At 39.8% G+C, this 14,476-nt stretch overlaps 1 protein-coding gene across 2 annotated transcripts in view; it reads right to left on the reverse strand.

Moving 5' to 3' along the window:
* The window catches only part of kank1a (KN motif and ankyrin repeat domains 1a), a 56,661-nt gene extending 48,027 nt beyond the window's left edge, over window positions 1-8,634 (reverse strand). The window contains exon 1 of one of the 2 annotated variants that reach the window (XM_023414361.2): window positions 8,464-8,634. The gene's annotated coding sequence lies outside the window, so the exon portion shown is untranslated. Of the gene's footprint in view, window positions 1-778; window positions 880-8,463 lie in introns of those variants that run through there. The other variant, XM_023414362.2, reaches the window with a different exon arrangement.
* Between the last annotated feature and the right edge of the window lie 5,842 nt (window positions 8,635-14,476).

Raw genomic sequence — 14,476 nt, forward strand, 5'->3', positions numbered from 1 at the left:
CTCACCCTCACCCACAAAGCCTTGACCAGACCCCTCGATCCAGTTCACAACATCTCACTAATACACCAACCACAACAGAATTAGATGAAGCTCTATCCAACATGTTACTATTTGTAAAATGTCACAGCTGCAGAAACGATAGTCAAACAGTAAAACTTTGCAACTTAAGTGCATTTACTTTACATTACACGCAGATCAGTATCCTGGTTTTCATCATATTCAGGATATGACGTCTACATGGAACATGACAAGCCTGATTATTCATATCCAAGTATTCATGATTCTTATTGTATCCATGTTTCTGATCATATGTCGCACAGCTGAGTCTTCTGTCTCACCATCTCAGTCACAATCTTCAATAGGAATGAAGAATGTACAGAAAGCTCTTTACGCAACAGTGTCCTGGTTTCTGTCGCAGTACTCCAGGTAGCATATCCAGCTTATCTCTGTTTCTGGAAACAAGATAAAAGACTCCCAAAAACCCCTCGATCAAAACCAGGAGACAGGACACAACATTTAGAACATGAAGTGTAATCTACAAAATAAGAGGATTTTTCCTGTGTCCTCTGGAAGTTTGCCTTTAGCTTCTGCATAAACATAAGAGTTGAATGCAGCGTTCAGTGGCGGCTCTGAGCACGCACACTATGAATAAAACAAAACAAAAAGCTGTTGGCATCAGCAGGACGTATGGATCCAAATACGCAACTCAAAAAAAAAATTAAGACGTCTCAGGAAAGTAACGCAACAGTTGTATTAGCAACTTCAGACTCAAACTCACCTTCCTCATGTTGTGAAAGTCTCAAAGTTACTTAGTGAATGCATCTCCCACACACACACACAAACACACACAGCTCCCAGTACGACCAGAGAGAAAACATCCCGGAGAGAAATGAGGGATTAACACGGAGACGTCACCCGGCGCTGTCTCACACGGCTGAGCAAGAGCCAATCACAACACAGCCGCTCACACACATAAACACACACACACACACACACTGTAACCTGACAATACCAGCCAGTGAGGGAGACTGTAATATGAGCAGCCTGGTGACTAGCGAGCCGAGGGTCTGGGACTCTCTCAGCCGTAAACAGTGGCATCCCTGGCAGGACACAAATTCAGCAGCTCTTTATGTGGTGGTGCAGAGGATTATGGGAGTGTGGAGACACTGGGAGTGTTTCTAATAGACTGTGGAACGGCTCACCTCTCATTAAAGTGATACTCCACCCAATATGTATCTATTGAGAATGACACACACCACCCTCAGGGCCCTGTTCACCGCAGTTCGCTTTCTTTGACTACAGTGGAGAAGATGGAAAGGATTCCAATAGTTTCGTTATTGATAAATCTGCTAATTATTTTCTCAATCCATCATTTGCTCCATTAAAAAAAAAAAAACTAACACATTGAAAGCCTGAGGTAACGGCTTCAAATTGTTGTTTTTTCCAACAGTCCAAACACAAGGATATTCAATGTGCCATCATTGGAAAAGCTTTGAGAAGCTTGAACTGGTGAATCTCTGGTATTTATATAAAAAAAATTTATAATTTAAACACTTAAAAATTTCTGCAGATGACTCTTTTGTCAATTAATTGATTGCTCATGCAAGATGAGAACCCCAGAAAAGGGGTTCTCATCTTGCATCATACATCCTACCTTTCTTTAGCACTTTGACTGAACGTGTCATTAAACAGATCAAAGTGTGACTGTGCAATTTTTGAAGGAACTAACAAAACCTACGTATTAGACAGAATAGTTTCATTTATAAGCAATAAAATGCACCCTTGTTTAATCTTTCTACAGCAGCCCTACTTGGTTTGGTAGCTTTTGGTGGCTAATGTTAGTTGGCTTTTGGCAGATATTGTTATTTAACTAAGATTAAGGAGTCACTTATCTGACTTTAGACTCTTCTTTACTTATGTCACTGCGTTGTGAATTTTCCCTAATAAAACAAACAGAGAGCAAAGAGTTTCCACTGCATGTACGCCTCGTGGAGAACATACGGCACTCGGTTCATTATTTCATAAACAGAATGTGGTATTTTTGGTAAACAAGGCCCCGCACGCCACCTGGTTACAGCTGGTTAGCTCTCCTGATGAGGGTTAAGTTCTGGCTAAATTGAATCAGACTGAACTTCTTGTGGGATGCTTCAACTTGACAGGCAAAAGTCTGTGCATGCCTGCATAGCTGAGGGATTATCACAGTATCAATTGAGCCCTGAATTCCCTCTGCACCTGCCTTGTCCTGCTTAACGTACAAGAAACAGGCGGGAATTTCACTCCTCCGTTTTTCAGACGACTCACCTTTCACTCGCAAGTGGATGGAGAGGAATAGTGACAAGCTGAGGGGGGAGCTGCTCCTAAAAAACTGACAGTTCCTTCAGACACAGACAGCCATGGATGTTTGGTACGAAGGAACGCAGAATGTTTTGTTGATCTCTATCATTTCTGCTGCACTGCACAGATAGAAAGAAGCTCAGAGTTTTGTGGTTAGAAAAAAGGGACCAAAAGCACTGCTGACTGGGATGATAACTCTACACCTACCTGAAGCATTTTCACTGTTTCTGCAGAGTTCACTAAGTTATCGTAAAAAGATTTAAAATTTTTGTTCCACATAGAAAACACTTTAATAACCAGTCTCAACATCATATTAGCCAAAGTTAACATGCCTTCAGTAACGGATAATTTCCAGAAGTATTTGTCCATTTTAAGTGTTTGCCTGTACAGAATACAGAGTTAAGAACAAATTCATTGTGATTTGAACGTTAGATTTTCCCTTCACCGTGCAGCTTGAAGTAGGTGAAACTGTAGCAGAAACCCTGACTCTGATCCTGCCCAAAGAGATTACATATCAGACAATTTAACATCAGCAGAGCCTTCTTCTCTGTAAGCGATAGTTCAGTGAAAATCATCTGCGTTTGCCTTGAAGCATGGGTAAGGCATTGAAAGATAATTGGGGTTTCCTGTGTCGCCACATTCTGTTTTTTTTCTGCCACTCCTCCCATTATGGTCAAATATCAAAACAAATATTTTCCAGCAAGCCGTGTCAAGCACCGTGCTTTCACTTCAGGGTTTCATTTCGATGTGTAATTAATTTAATCCACAAGGATCAGCCCACAAGCTCTAGCTCAGGCCACGAAAGACCGAAGCACAAAGTCATGTCCACTAGGGACCCACAAGCAAAGTCGACACTCACCCATCTTCATAAGAAATCTCTAAAAAAAAAAAAACAAAGTTTATTAATGAGTTCTTCAAAAACCTTTACTTTTGTCTGGTTCAAGACACTAGCAGCTGTGTGTTGGGTTAACATGCTGGGTAGAGCACGTCAGAGAGAGTGTGGTCAAAGTTTATATCATTGTGATTCAGCAATGTTTATGAAAGGAAGGTCTGAATAATATCTAGCTACTATCCAAACAACTCAGCGGGTGTTACTGAGAGGTCAGGTGTGCAAAGGTTGGGGAAACGATTCAAGAGAAATGAAATCATCTGTGAGACGAGGAAACTCATTCAAACAAATTAATTTGCAAACGTCAGTGATTCCTCCTGATGATCTCTGATATAAGGAGCATGTGACGACTGAGAGGAGGCGTGAATGAAAGCACAGGGATTAACATACCAGGAAACAAAACATCTTTGTGAAACACACTTCAAGGTTTAGCCGGGGGTTAATCCCAGCTACACAAGAGAAATACCTTCACTCATTCATGTTTGCCGCGACAATTTCTTCCTCCCAAGCAGAAACCTCACACAAGTTGAAGCACGCAGGAGCGAATATATCGGGACGATTCTCCATACGGCTGAAAAAACGACCAGATCCTCAAATAGATGAAAGCCGATCCAAGTCAGAAAGAGGGAACGTTTCAGTCAAGGATTCTTTAGTGGACACATTCTGACATGTAACGTGACAGGTTGCGAACTTAAGAGTTTCATGAATTTGTCCTTTGTCTCTCTATAATGCCACAGTGGGGATAAGTGATGCACTAGCTGAAACGCAGGTTTGCAAGAATTTCAGTTAACTTGGTTCACAGCCTCAGCAGATGCCACTGATGGGGTCTTCAGATATACAGTCTGCAAACAAGGGTGTCAAGTCTATCATCAGCGAGAGGAAAGGCCATATTGTTACCTCAATGAAAAGGGTTAAGAGGGAAGATTAATATTTACCTCTGCCAAATATTTTCACCCATATCTGTTTGTTTGTATGTTTTTAAGCAGAATTATGGAGAAAAAAAAGTACTAGAATTTTGGGGCAGATCTGCATCATTTACTGTTAAATTTTAATTTATTTAATTGAAATCTGGTGTATCTTGTTTGACATTGGCCTCAGCAGAGGTCTGCACTCTGAGTGCCCCTTCAAATTTGGGGAATACACTTACTTGTTTTTTTTTTTTGCCGAGAGTTACATAGCTCTCAAATTTGTAGGCTAAAATATGATGCTAAGCCCAGCAGCCAGCTAATTTAGGTTAGCAGAAAGACTGGAAACAGGGGGGAAATTATCATATAAATATGAAAAACCTTTAAAAATATTAATTCCAAAACAGGACTCAACACCTCACATCGCTAAAAATAATATTTGATGAAGTCAACAATAGAATGCGCTATGTGGCATCTACTCAAGACGTGTTTATTCTGTTGGTTTGGTTTTTAATTAATCTTGGCACTCCATTCAAATAACAGTAAATCAAAAATAATGGACCATTCTTAGGTTAACAGTGTCCAATGACCAGCCATTCAAAATGACAATCTTTACACACTGCTGCGACTCAATAGAGATCCATACCTTGTTTACATCACAATTTAAAAAACATATGTTTGTCTAATACGCCTGACATCATTCTACCTAATATTTGTGAGTGCATGAAAAAAAAAACCAAACCCAGCCAACACAAATGTCTCGCAATCCATCTCAGGCCACTCCGACTCTGTTAAGCTCCTAAATCCAGCAAGCTCTGGTTTAAAAAGATTTTTGGAGCATTTTTGCCAGAGCTTTGATCACTGCAGTAATGACTTCCTAGCAAACAATGCGGTGCTGCCCTGGCAGCTGCCCCAGGCTGCTAGAAATCTTTTAGGAGGATTCCCTGAAGCTTGACTTTTCCTTTTTTGTTTTTATTAAATTAATCAAGTCCATTTAAAGTCTGCTTTGCTGGCCTTGTTGTTTTATATTTCACACATCCACGCCTGAAGGCTACTTATGCGATATATGTAAAATACTCGGATGTCTTGCTAAACTGATGTAGTTTGCATGAAATATGTTCCTCGGTGCAGTTCTCAGCAAGGTTTGGTTTTTGCAGTTTGCTTCGGTGGATTTAGTATTTAAAGTAGACTTGATCTTGTAATAACAGGTCAGTCCCTGAGGCTCATGTAGGTCTTCATCCCACACTTACAGACCTGAGCAGCTGTAACAACTCCCTTCACCTCCACAGTCATACACTGAGAGCAGTAAGAGCGGTTTCCTCTGGGTTATACAGCAGTGAAGCTCTCACAGAAAAAAATAAATTAAAAAAATCTTTCCAAGTTAAAGCACACAAAAAAATGCAGTATTTTTAGCTATGAAACATGCAAGAGAAGCACAAACGGGTCAGAGGCATGCACAGATGTTCCACCTAAACTAAAATTACAACTCAGCACCCCCTCTGCATAAAATTACAGAGAAAACACTACGGCGAGGACTCCACAAAAACTGCACAGCCACAAGAAAAGCAAGGCAGGAGTTGACGTGCAACCCGCTCAGACGGCGCAGTGGAGTGGAAGTCATTTTCTCTAAACAAACAGTGGAGGGATGGGAGTCATAATCACAGGGAGGTGGTGGCTGGGGAGGTGGAGGGGTGAGGAGGGGGTGACACATCTGAGCAGCGGAGGCCAGGCTTTGATCATGTGGACAGAAGGCTCGTCTCGCCGAGGTGTTAATTGAGAGACCTCTGCCATATGTCCACAAAGGCTGAATGACCGGCCTGATGATGTGGACCCGGAGTGCCGCTAAGCCTGATGTACCAAGCAACGCCAGGCTGAGGCTGCTTCCACCAGATCTGCTTATGTGTTAATGGGGGACCAGTGAGAAGCTGAGGAATGCCTCTCACCGGTGTTGCTGGGGGACGTGCACAAATGTACAGATTTAACACTAAGCTTGTTACAGTAAGAACAGAAGTAAGTCTGAGCTCAGAGAAAAGTCAGTGAAGTAAACAAGAAGCACATGAGAGTGTAATTATGCTAAGAATCAGTTTTCAGAGCTGAAACGATGAATCAATTAGTTGAAAACAGGACGTTTTTTAGAATAATTCAGTCATTTTTAAGCAAAATATAACAAAGCTGACTTTGACAATATAAATACTTTCCCTAAGTGTTTTTCCTCATTGTGAACTTATACAGCAGGAACATTAAATGCTAAATGTATTGTCCTCTGATCATTGATGCTCAAGAACGTGCAGGCCGATGAACAGACTGACAACACACTGAAGACATATTGTCAGTATATACGTTGCACCATGGTGGTTGCAGCACAAAACAAGACGGATCTGCTGGTTACAGTGTCTAGAACAAACTCTTTGGCTCCACTGCCAAGAACTGGTGAGCAGAAAAAGAAAAAAGCCTCTTACTGAGATTTAACTTTAACACTTTGAAAATGTAAATATACATCAACTGCCAGTTTATTAGACTCACTAACTAAAAAAATAATGTGGTCTAATACAACAGCCCTGCCAAGAAAAGAGATACTGAATCAACTTAATGGTCATCTTGGAGGTTTGTGGTGTTTTTTTTAGCTGCATTGCATTAAACTGAGGGGTGTTTCTAATATTTTATCCATGAAATGAAATAGAAATGTGTTCAATGTTACTTGGTGTAATAAAAAAAATAAAAAAAATCAAGTGCCCTGTCAAAAGAATGTACCTGCATGACAGGAAAAGTATGGGTACAGTGTATAACTCATGAAGTACAACCGAAATTCAGAATTACAATCCAAGGTTTTGTAAATCAGTGCTGGTTTGATGCTAAAATGTCTGTGTTTTTATAAATGAATACATTGAACCTTGAATTATTAGTATAAATTAAGCCTGTGGATCAATGTTAAGCAAGATAAGGCAGCCAAATCCTCTAATAATGGAGTTGAACCAGTATAGCCAGAAAAAAAGAGAAGAAATTTTTGAGTAATTTTTAGAAAATAAGACACTTTCCCACAGTGACTGTTCAAAAAGATCACCAGGTTTGAGACTTTTATATCTGAAGGAATGCTTTGTTTGGTCTACTGAATGAAATCACTGTTTGCAATCTGTACTTATTATACCCAAGTGTAGAAAAATGGATTCAGGGATATGCCAAAAGTGCCACACTGGAAGCCTAAGAATTTCATTAAACCGTTGGCACAATGCTGATTTTCTTCCCCTTGACATATCAATTCAGCGCTTTATCTCCAAAAAGGAAAAGTGGAAAAAGCCTCCGAGTCAGGAGAAAATGGCAGAGCCCTCTATTTGACCCCAGCTCTTCACCAGCACAATAGGGACCACCATCCAGGTCTGTGTCCCCACTGTTCTGATCCTGAAATGCCCTCAGCTCCGCCAACACAACTTCTGACAGTAAGAAAAGAGGTAGTGGCACGCCAAATCCCAGAGGAGTAGAAGAAGAAAAGCAACTCCGCCGTACGGTTTGGAGGCTGGACACCAGATATGACCAACAGCAGCTTCTTTTACACTGTATGTAACATTTCAAAAGTTGATGACAGTCCCTTTCAGTGGCCTAGAAAGAGGCTTTTGTTAAGAGTCAAGCACTGGACTGTACTTCAAGCTCTGAGGAGGAGGAGGCAATGAAAATGAGTGGGATGAAAGAAAGAAGCTGTTAGATTCTTTTTAAAGGCTTGAGGTGAGGAATCTGTGGTGAAGCCTGATTTAAACTGTTAAATCCCAGGCAAAGATGAGTCAGTATGGATCATATAATAGTGAGGGGATTACCACGCAGGTCACATGAAAGAGGTGGGTCACTGTTTGAAGAGCAAAATCCCTCAAGGAAACCAGCACCATAAGCCTCAAAAGTTACACTTTTCTTACCCTCCTTTTATGCTCCTACACCACATTTGCTTGCTTGCACTTGGAGCTCAAAGTTCAACTCATACTGCAGCATTACACCTGTGTGGCGCGAACATGCTTGTGTGTGCAGTCGGGGAGGGAAAAAAAACAAACAAACCCCCCCCCCACACCAGATTACCAGACAGAGCAGATACGACAAACACCATATGACTTTAAACATAATCCTGCTTAACCAGCAGCGCTTCATGGGATTGTCTGGTCTGGTCTCTGCAGGACCACCTGACCGGGAGCACGCTATGGAAAGCACGTATCCAAATAACTCAACCAAGGGCTCGTGCATGCTTCTATAATCACAAAATATCCTCAATATCTTTTATGCGTTAAGGAGGATGACATTAATTTACCCCTTTGCATGTATCAGAAGCTCCATGCGACTGCAAAGCGTTTCACTTACCCGACTCCAAGTGTCCCCCGGGCTCTCCTTGGACTTAAATGCAACTCCACCTCTCTGTTGACTCAGCTGCTCGTCCTTGGAGTCAAACTCTTCTACATTAATCGTCCGAATAATGTAATAACGTCAGGTAAAAGTGTACACGGTTACACGTTTTTAGCCCCGCGGAACACGGCTCGTCCCGTCTGCACCACCAGCAGCCTCTTTGTACTTGCCCACTTCTGCAGCAAGTTGTTCACCGGCGGTCATGCGCAGTCGGTGCGCCCCAGACAAGCTCAGTCCGCTCAGCGCTGATATGAAGGTCAGTCAGCGCCACAGGTGTAGCTTACCTGCCGGAAGGTCGGCCTACTATTACTGTCCGCGAGCTACAGGGATATGTACCCGCTAGCCTTCCTGTTGAAAAGTTTAATCACTACAGGAAAACGCACCGGGCCCTACAGTAGGATAACTTTAGCCTTTAAAAAATTAGTAATGTTCGTTAACTTTAACACCTTAGTTTTGTGATTACTCATCATCAAACCAGAGTTAAATAAAACGACTATAAATGTTTACCTAGCCAGTAAAAGCACCTAGCTTAAGTGTAGATGTTTTTCCTCCGCAAAACAACATAGTTCTCTGTCAGTCTAACGTACTTTAAATGGGCTGCTGTCACTTGGCGGATTAATATCAACATTTCTCTGTTGTTCTGTGCCACAGGAGTTACTTTCTTCAAATTTTAACGCTCTCTTAAATCTCTCAACCTTTAAAAAAAAAAAAAGTCTAGAAACATATACATATAGCTAAATATATAGCTAAATATATGCAGTTATTATTTAGAATATTAATGATCATTCTAAGCTACTAACACACACCTATAGTGTTTGGGACGGAGCAAAGATACAAGGTCCAGAATGAAGTCAAGACCGCCATCTTGTGGCGGTTTGTTTTAACAGCGTGAGATGAAGTTCAACAGAAAATGTAGAAACAAACTGCTACAAGTTGATGATAAGATTATTTTATTAAAGCAACATAGAAAGTCTTTGATTAATTATAAATTCAGGAAAAACTTCAGTGTGTTGTGATTTCTATACTGTGCTGCTGCTACTGTTAAAATTCATACCAGACACGCTCCATAAAAACCATCAACAAACCACATCTCATGGTCTACCTAAATGATGCAGCTCAGTTAGTTAGTTGGTTGTTATGGAGATATCACATGATTTCTAACACTTAGTGGTCTCCATGACAACTGAGCAGATTTGTATTTGTTGACAGTCTGAATCAAAACTCAACAAATGATCAATTTTAAAGAAAGACACTGTAAAAGAAGAAATGGATTTGTCAACATCTGTGTTGTGATGCAGAGCAGGAAACAGTAAAACTCTGGTCAAAAGTTCCCACAGTGTGACACTGAAGTGACAAGGATCAAAATTTGTACTTGTCAGTGTCACACACTGGGAATGTTGCTCACTGAGTTTTCCAGTTTTCTGCTCTTTATCTCTGCACACAGACATCCACAAAGCATTTCTTCTTTCCCTGTGTTTTTGTTTGTTTCTTTATTGGTTTATCTGGGACAAACAGATTACAAGATAACAAGTGGGGGGCTAGCTTGCTAGCATTAGCACCTAGCAGTAGCAGTTATGCTAATGCTGCTAGAGTGTCTAAGAATTAATTTGTAATGTGTGCTTTTTTTATTTTTGCGGCTTACATCATGTGCTGTGGTACAGTGGATGGATGGGCATCGGTTGAGAAAACTAAGGTCATCACATGAGTCACTATCACAGGGTGAGGAGCCCTGGAGAGAGACTGCAGTGACTGAGATCAGTGTCAGGATGAGTCTCTACGACATAAATGAAGCTGAAAGTAACGTCCTTTGTGCAGATTGAAACATGAGGAGTGAAGTTCACGCACCAAGCAGCAGGAACATTCAAAAGTTCTCCAGGAATTTTCTTGTGTTTATTATTCTCTGTCCTCAGTGTTCATAGATTCAGTTTCTTGCCTTTTACTTCATTTCTACTGTTGTTGATGGATGATAGTAACAACATTTGAAGAGCAGAACCTGTTCAGCTCTAGCACAGTCACCACCTTCACAGGTGAAAGTATTGACCAGTTTAACATGAAAACGGTGTTCAGTAGGAAACTGATGGAACTGACTCACCGGATGTGCTGCTGTGACCTCGGAGACGGATGTATTCACCTCACGCACTCTTTAGTGTGAACTGAACATTGACAGTTCAGATTGTGAAGCAGTTGTCAGTGTAGTACAGCTCATGTACATTAGTTTTATTCAGCACTTCATTGTTGTCATTGAAAAGGTGTTTAATAAATAAACCTGTCATTAAATTGTACTGAGTATGTTTGAGTATGTTTTCATATTTACCATCTGCCTCATGATGAATCTAACAGGACACTTTGGTGAATTAGTGTTTTCATTATTTAAATTGGTAAGTACATAAGACTAATTAGAAAAGCACAAACTCTAGTATCTATCTCTAGATCCACATTTAAACATTTCTATCATGTTTGTTGTTGATTAAGTAAATGTTTATAGCAAATTTGTTGGTTATTTATTGCAGATTATCTTTACAGAAAGCCGGTTTAATTGCTGTAACATATGTTTTGCTTTTGCTCTTTTCTTTATATTTCCCTTTATTTTACCAGGTCAGTTTCATTGAGATTAAATTTTGTTTATTTTTTTTTCATCAGAGACCAGGCCAAGAGAGCAGTAAGAGCCCACATGTGCTGTGAAGAAATAACAGGTCTGCTTTCTGATCGATGGATGTGTAAGAGGATGGATAGAAGATAGATAAATAGATTATATTCCTCCTGTGGTGGCAATTTCTCTAAATAATGGACTCACTCGAGAAAAGGTCTTCTGTGAATTTATTCAACACACTTGCTAGTGGACGACAACCAGTGACATGGAATGTGAGAAACCTTAAGAAACATACATAGGATGTTGAAGGCTGAGAGCAGCTTCCTCTCAGCTTAACTTTTATACATGTCTCATGCAGGTGCATCTCATCAAGTTATGGTATCTCTAAGGAACAGAGGAATAGATGTTTAACTTTTACAAAACATTAGAGAATCACAACTCCATATTCGGTAAACGGCTTTGAAAGGGTACAGGAAGAACGGTACTGAAGTGTATTTGCAATGTTTTCCACTACAGCGCCCATATGTTACTGTTTAACATTTAATTCTATAATGATTATCTACATTATCATAGACATTATCTTTTAATCGTATATGGTCTATAAAACACCCAAATCAGTGAAGATTTGCCTCCACAATTTCCTAGATCACAAGGTAACGTTATCAAATGACTTGTTTTCTCCCACACACACACACACACACACACACACACACACACAAACTAAATTCTCACTGGCTACAGTACAACAGAGCCCTCTGGTGGACCAAAATACTCTTAATTCCAGTGATACTCCATGTGTTTCCTTTTCATAAGCTCCTGCATGTAAATTTACATACTGTAAGATGCAGAAGTTAGTTTTAGATTGGGCAGTTAAGCAGAGAGTTAAATTACAATACTGAGCAACCAGTTCTCCATTATTCTTACACCTCTTAATGTTGTGAAAATGTGGTAGACATTGTGGTTAAAGCGTTAAAGCTGTTTGAAGCACACTTTCACATTTATGAAAAGAAAAGACCAGATAAAAGAACCCACAGTACTTAAACTGGTCAAATCTGCAATAGATTACACCAAAGAAACTGGAGACTCTTTAAAATACACTTTCTGATTTGTGAAACTTGTATTCTATGTGTGAAAATGATAAAAATAAAAATTAAAAAAAGGTTGATTTCACTGCTTTTTTCACATCCAGACCACATCTGGTCAAAAACAATACACTTACATGTAGATTTGTCAAATCAGGACTAAATTATACCAGGCATGCTAAAAAGTCTTTAAACTGTGTTTTAAAGAGTCCTTATCGTTGGTTATGGTATGGATGTGAAAAACACAGTGAAAACTGCTTTGTTTTGTGTTTTCATGAATAGAGGTTTCACAGATCTGATTTAAAGAGTCTTCAGCTTGTCTGGGATAAACCCCTCCAAACTTGACAAGTCAAAGTGAAGGGTTTTTTTTTTTATCTCAACCTGGTCCAGTGTGCTCTAAATGTGAAAAAAAAATCTCTCTGTAACAGGTGAAAAAATCTACCATGAGAAATTCCTATCAGCACATAGAGTGGTGACCATAGACTGTATATAAAAATGGATGTCAACGCCGATTCTGGAAAATGAAGCCAATGCGGAAATGCCTTAAACTTGCACTCTATCAAATGACCATCAGGGGGCGACTCCACTGATTGCAAAAAGAAGTTCGATTGAAGTCTTTTGGGAAATTACCCTACTTGTCACTTGATTTGTTACCTCAGTAAACCTTTTCGTTATGTATTTATGGTCTGAATCTCTAGTTTGAAGTTTTCTTCAATACAACATGATGTTAATTTTTCAATTGATGGTCCCATTTAAAAGAAAATAGACGTTAAAGCAGAGTGGGTTTAGGGTGTGACTACCACATGATTGGCACACAGGGGGACCTGTCTGTTAATCCGGATAGAGGCCGGAGCGATGTGTCGGACATTTGACTTGTCATAGTGTTTTCAGTTCATCAAAGTTAGCTCCAACATGTTGTCTGCCTGAAAATGTCTTATTCGGCGTTCAGTTGTTCTGAAAGACACTCAGAGGAGTCAGTGGTTCAATTTTTTCCAGTAAGAACATTTTGTTTTTAGCCTATTTCTTTGCTAGCCAAAATTAGCAACCCTTGTTAATATCATAGTTCAGGTGAAGATGCACCTTGCTAACCAAGGTAGCCAGCTAGTGCTAGCGTTAGCTTAGTTAACTTAGCGATTGCTATGCTAATGATACCTGGCCCTGCTGGGAAGGTGACCTGTGTCAACCTGGGTTAGCCTGTGGAGATGTTCAGTCAAAGCCCAATAAAAAGGTGAATTTAATCTATGTCAATCTAACAATGTTTGGTTTGTGTTTCTGGCACGTGACCCAGTTTAAGTGATCTGAATTAATGTAATGCGCAGCGTTAATGTTAGTTAATACATTGTCCATCAAGACGTTGTGATAGTTCAAGTTAAGATAACGTGACATATACAAAATGTGTAGACACATATTTGTCATATAGAAGATTATTCATTTAATACTCAAACCAGTCCTCAACTGAAGCAGACATTCATGCACCTGTCCTGACAGCTGATAGATATTTGTGATTAACTGTGATCCACCACGTCTTAACTCAAGTGTTTGTCTTTTATTGTCATTGTGGAGGCTGTCATTGTAATTGTGGTAATGTTTAAGTGTACTGGCATATACTGAGAAATGTTCCTGATATTTTGTCAAATCAAATTCAAGTGAATTTTAGGAGAAAAATATGAGAAACAGCATTTCAAACAAAATAGAAACTAAAGTGAAGCTGAAATGAGAATCACAGTTTTGTCTCCTGAGCTGAAGAAGAGCAAAATCTCTTCAGGAATTTCCTAGTTATGTGCCTTCAATAGCCTTGAAGGCATATATTATTATTCTGCACACTTATTTGTCTTAGTCATCTTCTGTATTGAAATTTCGGCGTGTAACTAGTCCTGCAGCTTTGAGAAAACCTAGACAATATATATATATATATTCTTAGCGATTTGAGTAACCATGGCAATGTAAATGTTGACAAAAGGTGAAAAAATTGAATGAGGAGACGTCTTCAAAACAACCAAACCCTCTTTGGAGCTCTACTATTGCGTCTTCAACACACACACACACACACACACACACACACACACACACACACACACACACACACACACACACATATATATATTGTCAGAAACACACAAACACCATCTCGATGATTTGGAAATAAAAAATAAAAGTCTCAACATGGTAAGAGGGAATTATTGGCTTTGTTGTCCAAAACTTTATGCAATTTATACAGCCAAACACAGAAGCACGGACACTTTCAAAATAAGAGTCTCAAAAAGTCCCCACCTTCACTGGTGAAAGTATTGACCAATTT

The sequence above is a fragment of the Seriola lalandi genome, unplaced genomic scaffold (genome assembly GCF_002814215.2).
Source record: "Seriola lalandi dorsalis isolate HSWRI2012SDOR001 ecotype SW California unplaced genomic scaffold, Sedor1 jcf7180002054524, whole genome shotgun sequence".
NCBI classification, from domain to species: Eukaryota; Metazoa; Chordata; class Actinopteri; order Carangiformes; family Carangidae; genus Seriola; species Seriola lalandi.